Raw genomic sequence first — 19419 nt, 5'->3', positions numbered from 1 at the left:
CGCAGGTGTTTTTAAATTATTTTGGCAATTGTGTAAGATTTATATGGCAATCATGCGCAGTCTTAAAGTAAATATTTGTGAGAAAAATCGAATAGGAATGATCTCTCAAGCTAATTCATGTAATTGCAAACATTCGTTTTTATAATATACCAGGATAATGAGGATGGTCATATCATACATTGCGGCGAAAATGTGTCCCCCATGGTACACGAACAACTTAATTTCCTCTTGAGTTTGCGTTCGTTTTTAGAACAATTGACCAATGTTTTGAAGATAATTTCTTTATCAAACATTTTTTTCATATAGTTAAATTTCTGAAACCTTCATAAAAAGTTCCAAATATTCGAATGTAGGTCGGATGTAAGTGGAAATGAACGAATTATGCGGCGAATATGGGTCTCTCACTCTATATCATATGTCTCTCATTTATAAATATTCCTTTCATTTCCTAAACTTAACATACTTATTTGTTTTATTCTATTTTTCTGTATTTGAGAAAACTGCAGTTAGTATAATAGTCCCAGCACGTACTATGTATGTCACTACTTTCATTTTCTGAAACATGCGTATTTAAATTGTAGTTTGAAACCGTCCCTTATTTTCAGCGGGAAAATCACACGTGCATTGAACAGGGGAAGAAATTCTGGCTATGCCGCCGGAGGCCTGCTGCAGAACATTTCGACTATTTATCCAGGTAAAACTAATACTTGGCCACTTACAAGGCCTTTAACAGGGGCGGGTCCAGGTAAGGGCGTAATGGGCGTACGCCCCCCCTTTTCAAAAAAAAACAAAAAACAAAAAAAAACTATCGTTATCTGCTTATATTGTATTGAATAGGGCAATTTATCATATTCATTAATTAAACACATACTCTGATTTCTTTTTATACTGATTCCCCCATCCGATGGGTGACTTGGACACCTTTTTTAAACAACCAAAGCAGTAAGCAAATCTATACATGAAATGGTTGTTTTGTGTGACTCGTCCCCAATGGCCATTCTACATCTACCCGGGGGATATTCGCTATATATATGATACCGGGTATGTTCCGACAAACGGGGTTGCATTTTCAGCTAAATTGTCTGAAATGGGGTTATGTTTTTTTCGCCTTGCATTGGAAGGGGTCAGATTTGACTATCTAGAACGGGTATTATAAATACAATGTTGCACTATTGTTTCAGATAAGGGTGAATGTTTGGTACCATTAAAACGTTTAAACCCACTGCAACTGTTTGCACCTGTCATAAGTCAGGAATCTGATGTTCAGTAGTTGTCGTTTGTTGATGTGGTTCATAAGTGTTTCTCGTTTCTTATATAGATTAGACCGTTGGTTTTCCCGTTTGAATGGTTTTACACTAGTAATTTTTGGGGCCATTTATAACTTGCTGTTCAGTGTGAGCCAAGGCTCCGTGTTGAAGACCGTACTTTGACCTATAATAGTTTACTTTTATAAATTGTGACTTGGATGGAAAGTTGTCTCATTGGCACTCATAGCACATGTTTTTATATCTACTAAATTGAACACAACGTTCAAACCTATGATTGCGTTGGATAAAAACCGCAATCTTTATACGTGTGCATGCAAAACAAATTTCTTGGTAAAGGGGTCTAAATACAGCACAAACAACATTTTCCAAAAGACCAAAACAGTGTCAGTGAAAAGGAATATTTTAACAAAACGGTCGGGTATGGATAAATATATATATCAAAAGTTCGGAAAAAGCTATCGTTAAAGATTTATTTTTCATTTTTCCTGCCCATTTCATATAACCTTTAAACTGAATTTACAACTTCTTCCAAAGATTTGATATCCACATGTTAATCAATACATAATTTGAATGATCCGAAGGCAGACTATTTTCACCAATTTGTCTATCATGGAGTCTGTTATAATACTTCATAATTTGATGCTAAATTGTTGAAATCCAGGAGCTTCTGACCTTCCCCATGGACCCTATACCAGGGCAACCGGAATTACGCCTCCCGTTCATAAAATCCTGGCCTAGGACTATTGAAATGTAAAGTAACGCCCTATACCCTAGAATTTGGAATTTCTCGTTATTGGTCTACTGCTGTTAAGATTCATCCAATCATTTTAATATACCATAGACAACTAATGGAGAGAATTCGGCATAAAAAATATCAAACCCTGACACTTTAACTATAAAATATACATGCTCCAAGTCACTCCGCGGGAACCGTTACATTAGTGCATTTCACAATTATTTTATGTTTTTTAGCTAAAAAAAGGTCGAAGAAATACGGAAGAATGTAGTCTACGCCCCCTCTTTCAAATATCCTGGAAACGCCCCTGTTTAACCAAATACTTTCTTTTTAGCATTCTTCTGATGACAAAATAATCAAGCTTTTACCGAAATTTCAACAGAGGATAAACTGCAAAATCTATGTCTATCCATGGTTTAAATGAAGATCAATTTCAGGATGATTTGTTTATTGAAAATGGTTGTAAATATGATAAAGTTTGTTTTGCAGAAACTATGTTGAGAGAGTCTCCAGGAAATCTTCCAGGTTTTACATCTCCCTATAAAGTTAAGCCTATTAAGGCAAAAAAGGGGGAGACCATCAAGTGGCATGCTTGTAATTGTATTTATATTTTAAGCCAAATTTAAAAATGTAATTTCTGAAATAAAACAGAACAACTTCTAAATATGGTTAAAAATAGATGGAACTTTTCTCAATTCAGAGAAAGATATTTTTCTATGTTTTATCCTACCGTAGTCTATAATTGGTCATAACGTTGATTCGTTCGGATTTGGTTATTGTACTTATCATACGAAAAAACTCCGCATTGACGTCACTACGCTAATACCAGCGTATAAAATTAGTGCAGAATACATTTTTTCTACACTTCTAAATAAAATGATATTTCTAAAGATATGTTTTCATTATTTTTCTTAAGTATTGTACAAAAATGCAGATTTTCTAATGGCCATTTCAAACCTGACTTCCGAATGCCTAAAAACATTTCAGAACTTAAGAAAACCCCTCTTCCGGCCTCCATTGCTTTGTTTACATTCCATTGAGCTCATCAATCTTAATGGCAGACCAAACAGGCCAAGCAAATTGTATTTTTAAGAATTTCAAAATGGCAAGCACCTTACGTCTTACTCGATTTTCCCGCGAAAAAAAACATCCAAATTGAAAGAAAAACTTTGGGAAACAAACGATAATCATGCCATATTTTTGTTCAGGAATATAGAGTAGGTTAATAAAAAACAATATACATATATTTTTCATAAAAAAAAAATTTGGTTCAATATAAAGAGATCGATATTCTGACCATAAGTAAATATTCATATAAAATTCCATTGATGTCAAATTTCATGGCTAATAACAGTCTTCATGTTGAGTGGCAGCCCAGGCAGCCCAGGCTTGTAATATTGTTCTCGGGCCTGTAAAAATCATATCTACAAGCCAACAGAATCTAACTCAAAATTTTCAAAAATTGAGCTCCGGGCCTGTAGCTTTAGCAGTTCATCATGAAGACTGTAATAATGAGGTTTCCTATTGAATAAACCCCCAATTTATTGCAAACCATTTCAAAGCAATATCATACAAACAAATAATATAATTGCCTTGTACTAAAAAATCACCTAATTGACAGTAGAGCAATTTGATTGGATATAACGATTCAATGTGTCAGGTGGTTTTGAAGCCATTAGAATGTGAATGTAAACAAACCCGGTCAGCTGCTCCAGTATGGAACGACATGTACATTCAGTAGCCAAGAAACAATTATGAGTAACCAAGCTTGACAATACACAGTAATAAAAAAACAAAACTAAGTCTACAGAAAAATAAAATAAAAAATGGCCTTAAGTGCACGACTTACCACCATTGCGGGATACTTACATCAAACCATATTGGCATATATACATGATATATATTAAAATAAAAGTGTTATTAGGTAAACTTGGTTTTCAGCATGTTTGGGAAAATCAAAATACTATGTCAAAGACAAAATTACTTTTTCATTTCAAAAGAAATTAGAGGAGGAATTCATAAAATCCTGGAAACAAGCTCTTTTTTGTGACTAATAAAGATAGTCATGGTAATAAACTAAGAACGTATCGCAAAGTTAAAAATAATTTCTAATTAGAAAAATATCTCCTACTGGACCTTAACAAAAGTGTTATTTCTAAAATGGTAAAAATTAGAATTAGTAATAGCAAATTACTAATAGAAGTTGGTAGATATACTAGAACACCTTTAGAACAGAGAATTTGTCAAATTGGAAAGAATCGAATTGAAGATAAATTCCATTTCCTCATTAAATGTAAAGCGTTAGAATTTAATAGAAATATACTCTTTTTTGTAATTTAAGTGATATAGTTCCATCATTTGTTAATATGTCTGAACAAGATAAATTTAGTTTCATTTTGAAAAGTAATGATACTGACATTTGTACTGTATGTGTAGCTGGAATAAGCGATAAGTATGATTTGAACATTCATTTAAAGCAAACATAATGTTGTTAAGAACTGTTGTAGTATTAATTTAAAAGCTTATTGTAATAGCTTGAATTAATAATTAGTATGAATAACACCTCCACACAATGTAAATATAAAATATGTGTCTCTTATCATTGAGAAAATATGCTTCTGTATATTTGTTTTTGTTTATTTTTATGCCCCCGCCGTAGCGGAGGGTGCATTAGGTTTAACCCTTGTCCGTCTGTACGAACGTCTGTCCCTACGTCCCAAAGTTGGTTTCCTTTCTCTAACTTTAGTTTGCCTCAACCAAATGTTATGAAACTTATACACAATGCTTATTACCACAAAACACAGATCAAGTTTGAATTTTGGTGGCTTCACTTTAACCGTTCTAGAGTTATGCCCCTTTACAAATGGAAAAATTACTGAATTTTTCGTTTCCGTTCTCTAACTTTAGTTTGCCTCATCCAAATGCTATCAAACTTATACACAATGCTTATTACCACAAAATACAGATCAAGTTTGAATTTTGGTGTATCAATTTAACCGTTATAGAGTTATGCCCCTTTACAAAGGAAAAAATTGCTGAATTTTTCGTTTCCGTTCTCTAACTTTAGTTTGCCTCAACCAAATGCTATCAAACTTATACACAATGCTTATTACCACAAAATACAGATCAAGTTTGAATTATGGTGAGGCCAGGGAAAAATGATTGTTGGTTTCCCCTAACCCGACCGGGTCTGTTTAATACCGCCGGGTCATTTATTTTTTTTGACTAAAGGAAAAAAAAAATAACGGCTGTCTTGTTCTGATCCGGCAATGTTGAATCAAACATTTTTTTTATATATACGTTTCAGTTTTGTTGTTTAGAAGCACATCAATGTCAAGGTAATGTTTTCACGCCTTGGTATCTAGATCGCGGAAGCGCTTAACTGATTGGAATGATAACAATGATTGCAAGCTATTTGTTCCCCTCTTGTAAAGATCCTCAAAATGGCCACCTCGGCACCGAGCACCAGTATTTATATGGGGGAGTTGGGCATTACATTTCTTTATACATAAAATTAAAATGATGGTGGTGTTATGAAAAAAAGAAAAAAGGAATGTGTTATTATTTCCAGTGAAACAACCACAGGGGTTTGTTACAATTTGCCGGGTTTACTATCCATACGAACCTAGAAAAAAACATGGGTTCGTATGGATAGTAAACCCGGCAAATTGTAACAAACCCCTGTGAAACAACTATGCACCAGAGAATGATGTGAATGTAAGCAACTATTATTCAAGATACCCTGTAAGGCCATCAACAATTTAATAGCCAAACCTATGCCACACGGGTTTGTTACAATTTGCCGGGTTTACTATCCATACGAACCCCAAATGCGTCGGACTAAAACATGCCCCATAGACAACATACTGAAGAAACAGTCATTGTAAATAAAATTTGAGAAATTGTATGTAATATTGTAAATATCAAATAAAAGTTTTCAAGTTTTATTTTAATACATATTACATACAATTTCTTAATGGAAATGTAACAATAATAAAATAATTATTGTTACATTGGAGACTAATTGCCGGAATACAAGGTTGGGTAAGGGACCGATTAACATGATTAATTACAAATGTAACAATAATATTTGTGTCTACGGTTACATGACTATTGTGTCATTGTTACATTAATGCAATTCAATGTACGCAGGGATCGTATGTAACCGTAGCCAGTGCCTTAAAGATAATAGGACCTCTCTTTTAGAAAAGTTTTTCCAAGTATAATGAATTTCCCCCCTTTTAAGTTAAAAAATCTAAGGTTTTCTTTTTAGCTCACCTGGCCCAAAGGGCCAAGTGAGCTTTTCTCATCACTTGGCGTCCGTCGTCGTCGTCGTCCGTTAACTTTTACAAAAATCTTCTCCTCTGAAACTACTGGGCCAAATTTGACCAAACATGGCCACAATCATCATTGGGGTATCTAGTTAAAAAAATGTGTCCGGTGACCCGGCCAACCAACCAAGTTGGCCGCCATGGCTAAAAATAGAACATAGGGGTAAAATGTAGATTTTGGCTTATATCTCTGAAACCAAAGCATTTAGAGAAAATCTGACATGGGGTAAAATTCTTTATCAGGTCAAGATCTATCTGCCCTGAAATTTTCAGATGAATCGGACAACCCATTGTTGGGTTGCTGCCCCTGAATTGGTAATTTCAAGGAAATTTTGCCGTTTTTGGTTATTATCTTGAATATTATTATAGATAGAGATAAACTGTAAACAGCAATAATGTTCAGCAAAGTAAGATCTACAAATAAGTCAACTTGACCAAAATGGTCAGTTGACCCCTTAAGGAGTTATTGCCCTTTATAGTCAATTTTTAACCATTTTTCGTAAATTTTTGTAATTTTTTACAAAAATCTTCTCCTCTGAAACTACTAAGACAAATTTAACCAAACTTGTCAACAATCATCATTAGGGTATCTAGTTTAAAAAATGTGTCAGATGACCCCACTCGCGAACCAAGATGGCCGACATGGCTAAAAAATAGTACATAGGGTAAAATGCAGTTTGTGGCTCATATCTCTGAAACCAAAGCATTTAGAGCAAATCTGATGAGGATAAAATTGTTCATTAGGTCAAGTTCTATCTACCCTGAAATTTTCAGATGAATCGGACAACCCATTGTTGGGTTGCTGCCCCTGAATTGGTAATTAAGTCTCCCAAACGAAGTTTGGGAAGACTTATTGGTTTTGCTCAGTTCTTCTTCTTCTTGTTTTTCTAATGTTTTTTTTTTTTTTTTCTTTTTTTTTTTTCCCGAAGGAACTGTGAGCTTTAGCCATCACTTGGCGTCGTCCTTTGTCGTCTATCTGGTGTAAACTATTTCAAACATCTTCTCTGAAACTACCAAACCAATTCCAACCAAACTTAAGCTGAATGATCCTTAGGGTATCTAGAATAAAGTTTGTGTTTTATTTTCTGTTTCGTCAAAAAACATGGTCACAATGGCTAAAAATAGAACATAGAGGTAAAATGCAGTTTTTGGCCTATATCTAAAAAACCAAAGGAGTTAGAACAAATCTGTAATGGGGTAAAAGTGTTCATTAGGTAAAGTTTTATCAGCCCTGAAATTTTCAGATGAATCTAATAACCCATTGTTGGGTTGCTGCCACTAAATTGGTAATTTTAAGAAAATTTTGCAGTTTTTGGTTATTATCTTGAAGAGTATTAATGATAAAGATAAACTGTAAACAGCAAATATATTCAGCAAAGTAAGATCTACAAATAAGTTTATATGACCAAAATTGTCAATTCACCCATTAAGGAGTATTGCCCTTTGAGGACAATTTTACACAATTTGTTTATGCTTTCTAACTTTAACAAATCTTCTCCTCTGAAACTACTGAACCAATTCCAACCAAACTTGGGCTGAATGATCCTTATGGTATCTAGAATAAAGACTGTGTTTTATTTTCTGTTTCGTCAAAAAACATGCCCGCCATGGCTAAAGTTAGAACATAGGGGTAAAATGCAGTTTTTGGCTAATATATCTCAAACACTTAAGCAATTAGAGCAAATCTGATGAGAGGTTAAAATGTTCATTAGGCCAAGTTCTATCAGCCATGAAATTTTCATATGAATCTAACAGTCCATTGTTGGGTTGCTGCCACTAAATTGGTAATTTTAAGGAATTTTGCAGTTTTTGGTTATTATCTTGAATATTATTAATAATAAACATAATAAAAATAAACTGTCAACAGCAAAAATGTTCAGGAAAGTAAAATCTACAAATAAGTTAATATGACCAAAATTGTAAAATGTGTCCTTAAGGAGTTATTGCCCCTTTAAAGACAATTTTTCATAATTTGTTCATCTAGTTTGCTTACTTTAAAAAATCTTCTCCGTTGAAACTGCTGAATCAATTTCAGCCAAACTTGGGCTGAATGAGTTTCAGAGTATCTAGAATAAATTTTGTATTTTATTTTCTTGTACATAAAGAAATATAGCCACTATGGCTAAAATGGAACATAGGAGTAAAATGTATTTCTTCACTTCAGAAGAAAATATGACAGATACAAAGAACATCTAAATGGAATTTTTAAGCCACTCATTAATATATATTAAAAAGCAAAAATAATCATTCATGGAAAATTTAAGCAAAAAATTACAGGTGAGCAATTCAGGCTTTTGAGAGCCTCTTGTTGTTTTATCTGATTATTTTTAACCGAGTTATGATCCTTGAACTTAGAATATATATTCACTCAAATAATAAATTTTCTTCCCTATTTTTTTGTAATGCTTAAAAAAATATTTAACATTTGTTATATAATTTAAACAATGCAAGTTATAGATAAAGTTAGTATTTAGTTCCAGTCCATTGTATTTTAATAAGTAGTAAACTATCTTTTAACATGCATTACTTTCATAATACTTGTTAATTTCTGTTTATTTATTTACAGACCAATATACTGATCAATGTTGGAAATAACAATACAATCATGATCCAAAAGAACAAAAAAGGTAATAACTATTAATATATCTCCATTATATCCCCAAAAATAAAGGTAAAATTAGGCAAGTGTTAAAACAAAACAGTTTTAATTTTAATGGACAGATCATCACTCAGCTTCTCCAAAAACTTATAACAAACTTATGAATAACAAACTCCAAATTTCGATATTTTTACAAAAATTGAAATTTTCAGTCAAAAGATTGTTTCAAATTCAAATTTAAAAAGTGCAAAACACTACATTTACACATCATCACAAATATTTCCGATTGTGTATGGTTTCAGAAGAGTTGTGACTCAATGAAATCAATCTAATCCTTTAATAGTATAAATAGATAAACATGTAATAATTTCAATGTAAGTTGAATAACTACAATAACCATGATTAGTTTGGTAATACAGTGAAATAAATGCATCAAGTCAATGGATATGTTTTATTCAAAAGGTATAATATATTAAAACCCAAAGTATAAATATGTATATATAATCAACAAACACAACAAAAAATAACATTTATATTTAATTAGTACAAAGAAAGATAACTCTTCCTTTTAGATTGATTGATTGATTTTTTTGGTGTTTTAACGCCACTTTTAAGCACCGCTTTTGGGCTATTTCGTGGTGGCCAGCTTTTATTGGTGGAGGAAGCCGGAGTGCCAGGAGAAAACCGCCGACCTTCGATAGGAAAACTGACAATCCTAGTCAATTAAGATTGGAATTGAGTGCAACCGCACAAGCAGGGTTCCAACTCACAACCTCAGTGTTGACTGGCTAGTGATTACAGTAGTAACTACTTAGACCACTCGGCCACCAAGGCCCCCTTTCCTTTTAGAAGATATAATCACAAATACTCATGATGTAAACCATGAAAAGTATTGTGCTCATCATTAATAATACATATTAAAATTAAATTCTATGATTTAGTCTAATCTTTCAATATTTTAAGCAACATATCTACCAAATATTCATCTGATAGTCATTTCCAGGAATTTTCATAACAAATTAATAAGAACTGTGTATTAAAATACCTAAATCATAGACAACAACATACCACAACAACCTTATTAGAACATATCAGCTGCATAAAATACAAATTAACCTCATACAAGTAAATGTATACAGATACATGTATAACACGATGATTTGATAGATTTTCAAACATTCACATACAAAATAAAAGACGATTGTTTTTTTGTTCATAGGGTTCATTTATTGTCGAGCCTTCGACATTTGTCGAAAAAGGGAGAAATAGCGATACCAAATTCCGTCGGCGGCATCCACAAATATTCACTCTGTGGTTAAAGTTTTTGAAATTTTAATAACTTTCTTAAACTATCCTGGATGTCTACCAAACTTGGACAGAAGCTTGTTTATGATCATAAGATAATATTCCAAAGTAAATTTTGTAAAAAAAAAATCCATTTTTTCCGTATTTTACTTATAAATGGACTTAGTTTTTCTGCCAGGAAACATTACATTCACTCTGTGGTTAAAGTTTTTGAAATTTTAATAACTTTCTTAAACTATCCTGGATTTCTACCAAACTTGGAAAGAAGCTTGTTTATGATCATAAGATAGTATCCAGAAGTAAATTTTGTTAAAATTTTGTTTCATTTTTTCCGTATTTTACTTATAAATGGACTTAGTTTTTCTTCCAGTTAACATTACATACAGTCTGCAGTTTAAGTTTTTAAAAAATTTATTAGATTCATAAACTATCCTGGATTTTTACCAAATTTGGACAGAAGCTACTTACAATCAAAAGATAGTATAGACAGGAATATTTTTATTAATTTTTTTCGTCATTTTTGTTGAGCCTGTGATTAAAAGCAAAAGTAGGCGAGACACTGGGTTCCGCGGAACCCTTACGAATTTTTGATTTAATTTGTCCCCAAAAAATAAAGAAGAAAGGGACTTTTGGTTTGCACACTGTGTGTCTGTCTGTCTGTCCATCCGTCAGTCCAGCAAATCAGACTTATATTGATTTGAAATTAGGTATATAGTTTATATATCATAAGTTTTTTCGTCATGCTTGAATAAAATAACTTAATATTTGTTAAATAAATTACACAATGACAAGTTAAAGATCAGGATAGCATTTTGTTCTAAACAATGAATAAAAAACCAATAGGAAACTTGTTTTCAAACCGTTCCATATTTTCCATACAGATGTTATATACACGAAACAGGTTAAAAAATGAATTAATATTCAAACAATAAACAGAATCTGAACAAATCTGCATGAACAAACATCATGATATAAGCATTGTTAACATGAATGACCACAGTCTCCAAACAACAAGCTGTTAATGCCACCTAAAAAAGTGGGGTATACTGTTTTACCTCTGTCTGTCCTTCCGTCAGTCCATCCATCCATCCATCAGTCGGTCCGTCCCATGAATATTTTTTGTCACATTTTTCTCAGGAACTACAATACGAGGATTTCTGAAATTTAGTTTCAGGGTTTATATAAGTCAGCTATACCGTGTGATGCCTTTTCATTTTTAAGGTCTTTCCACTACGTTAGGAAAGACCTTATTGTTTTTCTAATGTTTTTTTTCTTTTTTTTTTAAGGTCTTTCCAGTCCGTTGGGAAAGACCTTATTGTTTTTCTAATGTTTTTTTTTTTTTTTTTTTTTTTTTTTCTTCCAGCATTTTTTTGACATGGCCTCCCCCCGTTTCTATTGGAGTTACCAAATATGGACCATCGATAGACCTCATCATGAAGTATTACCAGATGAGGCTGTGTAGGATTTCATCATCCCCTTTAGAAGTTATCTCCCTTTTATTGGTTTTTTTCGACATGGCCCCCCCACTCTTGTTTTGAAAGATATCAAGACCTTATTTGAACAATAGGTAGATCTCATCATTATGTATTACCATATGACGCTGCGTAGATTTCATCATCCCCTTTGAGAGTTATGTCCCCTTGAAGCAATTTCTTTTTTTTAAAACAATTGATTTATATTTAAGGTCTTTCCACTCCGTTTGGCCTTATTGTTTATCTTATGTTTTTTTTTTGGTCTTTGTTAATTTAAAAAAAAATCTCATTTTAGATTACAATCATAGCCATCAAATCAATTAGTTTGATAGATGCTGCAGCAGCTATCAAACTAATAAAAGATACTGCAACAATACCTGTAAGTATTTAAACTAATTTACAAGGAATGTGAGATGATTGCAAATGAGAAATATATATATATAAAAAAAATAGGTCACCTAATTATGTTCAACCACGAGCAAACCAATACCTCATAGTCAACTATAAGAGACCCCTTAATAACAAGAAATGAAAATGGAAAACTATTTTATTCCTGACACAAAGCATTTACTTATGTATGAAATAGTGGATTAAACTCGGTTTTGCAGCTACCAAAACGAACTAAAAAAACACAGAACTAAAAAGGCTTTATAAAAAAGAAAAATGTAAAGATCAAACGAATGGAAAACAACTGATATTCCTTACACAGTACAAAAATTAACTTATGTAAAAAATAGTGGACTAAACTTCGATATACAGCTACCAAAAACTCTCATGTGTATGACAGTCACATTAATTCCATTATGTTGACAAAAATGAATGCTGTTTTCCAATTTTGACATTTTTACGTATTATATGTTTGCTTTTTTCACACTTGTCACGATTGAAGAAAATGACTTAATATTTGTTATAAAATTTAAACAATGAAAGTTAGTATTTTGTTCCAGTACAATCAATTATTAACCAAAAGTGCAATATGTACTAACATGGAATATTCTCAAAATGCTTGTTAATTTTTGTTTATCTATTTACAGATTAACCTGAATATGAATATAGGAAATGCAAATACCATCTTAATTAAAGGTAATAACTATTATACAACTCCAAAATGTCTTATTAAGTCTCCCAAACGAAGTTTGGGAAGACTTATTGTTTTTGCTCAGTTCTTATTATTATTATTATTCTTCTTCTTCTTCTTCTTCTTCTTCCGCCGCTTTTAAATTTGAACTTGTCCGCACCCGTTCTCCAAAACCGCTTGTCAGATTAACTTAGGGTTTCACAATATGTTAGACTAACATGTCTAGTGGTGCAATCAGGGTTTTGTTTGTGCAATGGGGTTTATAAAGGGGTACTTTGAGGGGCAAAAAGAAAAGAGGGTTTTACTATAGAACCCTATGGGATTTTATTTTTTTAAATTTTCAAATGATTATAAATTGAAAACCGTTTGTGATAGACACAATCTTTTTAATTGAAAATGTTCTAAATGATAAAGCCCATTAAATGAAATACAGGGTTAGTCCCCAGGGGTCACCCCCACCCCCTGCCATTTAAGAAAGTTCTAATACCTTGTAAGTGGTAAAGATCCCCACCCCTAAACCATATATATTCTGGTTTGTCATGCTAAGATGGTTTGAATGATATACAGGGTTAGTCCCCAGGGGTCATCCCGACCCCCTGCCATTTGAGAAAGTTCTTATATCTTGTAAATGGTCGAGATCCCCACCCCTAAACCATATATATTCTGGTTTGTCATGATAAAGCACATCAAATGAAATACAGGGTTAGTCCCCAGGGGTCACCCCCACCCCCTGCCATTTAAGAAAGTTCTAATATCTTGTAAGTGGTCAAGATCCCCACCCCTAAACCATATATATTCTGGTTTGTCATGCTAAGATGGTTTGAATGATATACAGGGTTAGTCCCCAGGGGTCATCCCGACCCCCTGCCATTTGAGAAAGTTTCTAATATCTTGTAAATGGTCGAGATCCCCACCCCTAAACCATATATATTCTGGTTTGTCATGATAAAGCACATCAAATGAAATACAGGGTTAGTCCCCAGGGGTCACCCCCACCCCCTGCCATTTAAGAAAGTTTTAATATCTTGTAAGTGGTCAAGATCCCCACCCCTAAACCATATATATTCTGGTTTGTCATGCTAAGATGGTTTGAATGATATACAGGGTTAGTCCCCAGGGGTCATCCCGACCCCCTCCCATTTGAGAAAGTTCTAATATCTTGTAAATGGTCGAGATCCCCAACCCTAAACCATATATATATTCTGGTTTGTCATGATAAAGCACATCAAATGAAATACAGGGTTAGTCCCCAGGGGTCACCCCCACCCCCTGCCATTTAAGAAAGTTCTAATATCTTCTAAGTGGTCAAGATCCCCACCCCTAAACCATATATATTCTGGTTTGTCATGCGAAGATGGTTTGAATGATATACAGGGTTAGTCCCCAGGGGTCATCCCGACCCCCTGCCATTTGAGAAAGTTCTAATATCTTGTAAATGGTTGAGATCCCCACCCCTAAACCATATATATTCCTATTTGTCATGTCTCGAACATTTGAATGACGTATACGGTCAGTCCCCAGGGGTTCCCCCCACCCCCAATGTTCTAATATCTTGTAAATGGTTGAGATCCCCACCCCTAAACCATATATATTCCTGTTCGTCATGTAATGAACATTTGAATGACGTATAGGGCCAGTCCCCAGGGGTTCCTCCCCACCCCCAATGTTCTAGTATCTTGTAAATGGTCGAGATCCCCACCCCTAAACCATATATATTCTGGTTTGTCATGCCAAGATGATTTGAATGATATACAAGGTTAGTCCCCAGGCATCACTAATGCATATAACTTTACTGGACCAAACCAATTTTCACTGGACGTTGCCCAATGTCAGGCGACCCTGGGAATTACGAATTATGGGAGCTTCGTTTGGGAGACTTCGTAACAGCATCCTGTTACAATCATTTCTTGTTTATCATGTCTTTATGATGCTAGTACCCGATACATGTCCATTCAATTGTCAAAAACGGCCAATATTTATTTTACAAAAGTATTCTATTTTCCAATTAATAGCTAAAAGTTTACATTATAATAAAATTGAGAATGGAAATGGGGAATGTCTCAAAGAAATAACAACCCGACCAAAAAGCAAACAACAGCAGAAGGCCAACAATGGGTCTTCAATACAGCGAGAAAATCCCGTACCCAGAGGCGTACTTCAGCTGGCCCCTAAACAACTAGTTCAGTGATAATGAACGTCATACTAACACTCAAATATACTAAAATTTAAAATCATAGAAGACAAAAAATGCCAGAGGCTCCTGACTTGGGACAGGAGCAACGATAAGACGTTATACACATGTTTTTTAAGATCTCAACTGTCCCACTATACCACTACACAATGTAGAAAAAACAAACGCATAACAATACGCACAGTAACAACTTTTAAAACTGCTACATTTTGGGGGCAAAAAGGGGTCTTACATAGCCTACTCCTTTCGATATTTTCCAAAAAAGAATAGAGATAACTGTGGAATTTTTTTTATTTCAAATACAAATTCAAAAATACAAAACACTACATTTATACATCAAAAAAAAATATTTCCCATTTTGTATAGTTTCAAAAGAGTTGCAGCTCAATGAAATCAAACTAATGTTTTAATATTATAAATAGATTATGATAAGTTTAGTAATACATAGAAATAAAGGCCTGAAGTCAAAGAATATGTTACACTCATAACATATATATATATATATATATATGATAACCAAAAATATAAATAGCACTACAAAAATATATGTATAATTTTATTAAATTCAAAGATGGATAACTCTTCCTTTTAGAAGTCATAATCAAAAATACTCATGGTGTTAATCATGAATAGAATTGAGCTATGACCTCTGTCTGTCTGTCTGTCTAGCTAACATTAAATATCACTCTTATCCAATCGAACCACCATAATCTGGATTTCTAGTCTTCACTTTACATTCAACCAAATATAAAACTGACACACAATGCATATTACAACAACAAAAACAAATTTCTTGAGTTATGCATATTACAAATATAAAAAATCCTCATAGTATAGTTTCTTTTTTATACTTGAAATTGCCTTAACCAATTGTTTAAAATATACACACAATTGATATACCACACTCAAAATCAATAACAAATTTAATCCGACACAATTAAGATGTTTCAGTTATGTTTCTTTATAAGGCCAATTAAAATTAGTTGATAGATTTTCATCCCCGCCCGCCCCTCTGAAATCGTCCCGCCCCGATTTTTTTTATTTAAAAAAAAATTACGACTTCCGGATTTTGTTCATTTCCGTTACCGGTAACCGCCGATAATTAAGGTAGCAATACACAGTTAGGAAAAAAACTTAAAATTGACACTCATCATAATTTTTAACCACCCTCTTTTCCTTCCTATCTAATAAATAAGGCTTACTATTTTTGTTATGCATGTGTATATTTCTGGAAAGAGCATCTTCCATAGATTTCATTTTTAATAGTTAAAAAGGTGAAATATAATCTCTTTTTGGTGTAACCATGGCAACAATCTGCATTTATTTGATACAAAATATTGCGAAAAAGGGGGGTGAACATGTCACAAGTCTCAAAAATTTGGTCCAAAGGAAAATTTCAATCAATTAGAGTGATACCTTTCCTGAAACCATAGACCTATATCTATCAAGAGGTCCAAAAAAATCATATGCATTTCTGCTTGTTTTTCCATAAAATTGAATTGAAAAGATCAAGCAACAAATCTTTGTTGAAAAACACTACAATAATTTCTAGATCTAGGGCGGTGCGGATAGGAAAATACGGACTGTCAAACAGAAAATTAAATGGCCTATAAAACATGCTAAAAACAATCTAAATTATCATATAAACCCACTTGGAAGGCTATATTATTCTTCAACTATCTAAAAATCAATTTTATTGTACAAAAACTTTCATATTTAAAAAATTCACATGGCCATAATGCGAAACTAAACTTCTAACTGTGTATTGCTACCTAATTCCGTTTCATTCAAAACTTCCTGTAGCAAATTTCGGTTTTCATATTTCTTCAAGTAATATTTAACCAAAATGATTAAGGTGATATATTCTGCTGTTCTATGATGACAGCATTATCTTTCGAGAATAGATATTGCTAACGAGAAGGGCATGAAATATTCGTGTTACGAGTAACAGGCGGTGTGCACGAACGCAAATCGCCGTATGTCACAAATTTCAGTGATTAGAAATATGTGGATTTTTTTATTTATACAATGACTTTGTGTCAGGAATTTTGGACTGTGAATGATATCCAAAGCGCAAGAATCGTGGAACACATTGCTACAAAAAAACATGACTGGAATAAAGAAATTGACACAAGCACGAACTTGTACGATCTATGATCATATATTGAGTGGAAAAAAGTCTGCCAACGTACAAAATGTTTAATAGCAAGTCCTTACATTTACCCCCAAGGCTGTTACTTTTTGTGGAATAACAGCAAACACCATCTGTCCCCAACCCTTCAATAGAGTCATTAAACAACTTCTTCTTTTTGGTTAAGTTTCATGTTTTACATTGTATATTTTCACGGCTGCATAAAAGTCATAAGGTTCATGTGGACTCTGGCTAAAATGGCTGCGTTTTCACCTCAAAATTTACTCTGAGTATAGACAAACTTGTGCATCTGGAAAAGTTTTAAGGCATAGCATGCCCCAGATCAATTAAATTCACATGCATTGTTTGTTTTAGAAAACATGCAGAAGATGATTAAACATGATGTACAAACAGTTGAGTTTCGCTTGATATGGTGATTGGTCCACTCAGGTACACAGTTTAAATCACCAATTATTGTCAGGTATCTTATGATTGCCCTTGTCAATCAATACAGTTGTTCACTTCAATTATTTCATGTGGGAAAGTTTTCAAACCTTTCCCAACTTAGTTTATTTTGGCACCTTCTGGAGGAATGAAAAAAAGTGCAATGGAAAATCCTGTTAAGTTTTTAATTTTCAAAAACATAGAATATATTTGAATTGTATTTATCTAAGGCATGCTTTGTCTTAAAACTTTTCCAGATACACAGGATTGTCTGTACTCAAGAGTCAATTTTGAGGTGAAAATGCAGCCATTTTAGCCAAAGGGTCCACATGAACCTTAAAAGCATAAACCCTAGTATTTTCAACACAGTTTTCACTCTGTACTCATAATACTTGTAATGGGCACTACAAACCATGGCATAGCTTAGAAAGCAAAAATAAATTTGATGTAGGTAGTCTAAAAGAGGGCATTTCTCCACCTTTTTGCTATATACTAACAATAGGTTTCTAAAGCGGCAACTACATGTAGAACAGTGGTTGCCAATCAGAAATATTTATTAAGAAATTGAAAAATTATGTAGAATTCCTTGTATATACATGATATAAGCTTAATATTACCCTTGCATATGAACAGTCTGATTGAAACCAGCCCCCACTATCTACAAAGGCAAATGGATAGTGGGAGCTGGTTTTAATCAGACTGGCATATGAAGAACACGTCACAAAAGGGTATCGGAGGAAATAAAAATTTAAAAATAAAATCCTCCCACCCGCCCCATTTTTTTCCAAAATTTGGATGAAAATCTACTAATTAATTTTAGTTGGCCTAATGTAATTTATTAAAAGAAAACATTATCTTTGTCTAGTCAAGGATTTGTATAGTGTCACTATACAAATCCTTGGTCTCGTGCACACATTTTGATTCATTTTGTATAATATATATTATTCTCATGCATGTTCTTTCAATTTCAGATACAGAAAAAGAGCAACAGCCCTCAAAATAAATGTTATGACTTTTATTAAATGTTTTAAATGCTTAATTTGTTTGTGAATGTCCTGTTTGTTAATGTCTTTTATTATAATTTTATTTATGTGTTTATTATATTTGTGATATTGACCATAGTTTTTATTTCACATGGCCTTCCAAAGATTTAAAATACATTGATATTCAAACTTCTAAAAAGTTAATAGTCCAGCAAACATGCCACCCATTACAATTTCCATGTAATTGTCTGAATTTTGAACAAAATTACAAAGTTACAATTAACAGGATTAACGGTCTATTTAATATGGTTGAAGGTAACCATTTATTTTTGTGGACAATGCGACTTTTGTCGCAGACCGCTAGACATAGGAATAGTGATCCGACGGCGGTGGCAGCGTTAGCTTACTTCTTAAAAGCTTTATATTTTAGAACAAGGAAAACCTGAATGCTTCATACTATGTATATAGATGCCTAATGTTACGAAGTTTCCGTCTGCCACATGTCCATTGTCCTTCAATGATTAAGTATCATCCCCTTTAGAAGTTATCTCCCTTTTAATGATTTTTTTAACATGGCCCCCCCTCGTTGTTTTTAAAGATATAACTTTATTTAGACAAAAGGTAGATCTCATCATGATGTATTACTATATGAGGCTGCATAGGATTTCATCATCCCCTATAAGAGTTATATTCCCATGAAGCAATTTCTTTTATTTGCATTTTTCTTAAAAAGTATTAGAGATAGAATCGAATTGAAAACGGCAAAATGTACAGGACCAGATTGCAATTTTAATGAAAATATACAATCATTTTGTTATTAACCCTTATAAGAGTTATTTCCCTTGAAAAAATATACACGATTTTTGAAAAATTGTATTTCA

At 33.1% G+C, this 19419-nt stretch overlaps 1 long non-coding RNA gene across 1 annotated transcript; it reads left to right on the top strand.

Annotated features, from left to right (window-relative positions):
• The first annotated feature begins 620 nt into the window (after window positions 1–620).
• Window positions 621–18672, top strand: LOC127709016 (uncharacterized). The gene is made up of 5 exons (XR_007985469.1): window positions 621–694; window positions 8902–8962; window positions 12007–12090; window positions 12746–12794; window positions 18527–18672. It is a non-coding gene; the product is annotated as an uncharacterized LOC127709016 (long non-coding RNA).
• The last annotated feature ends 747 nt before the right edge of the window (window positions 18673–19419 follow it).

This window comes from Mytilus californianus, unplaced genomic scaffold (genome assembly GCF_021869535.1).
Source record: "Mytilus californianus isolate M0D057914Y unplaced genomic scaffold, xbMytCali1.0.p SCAF_7, whole genome shotgun sequence".
In the NCBI taxonomy this organism is placed as follows: Eukaryota; Metazoa; Mollusca; class Bivalvia; order Mytilida; family Mytilidae; genus Mytilus; species Mytilus californianus.
The sequence above is the reverse complement of the archived record's forward strand: the minus strand, read 5'-3'. Positions and strand labels throughout refer to the sequence as shown.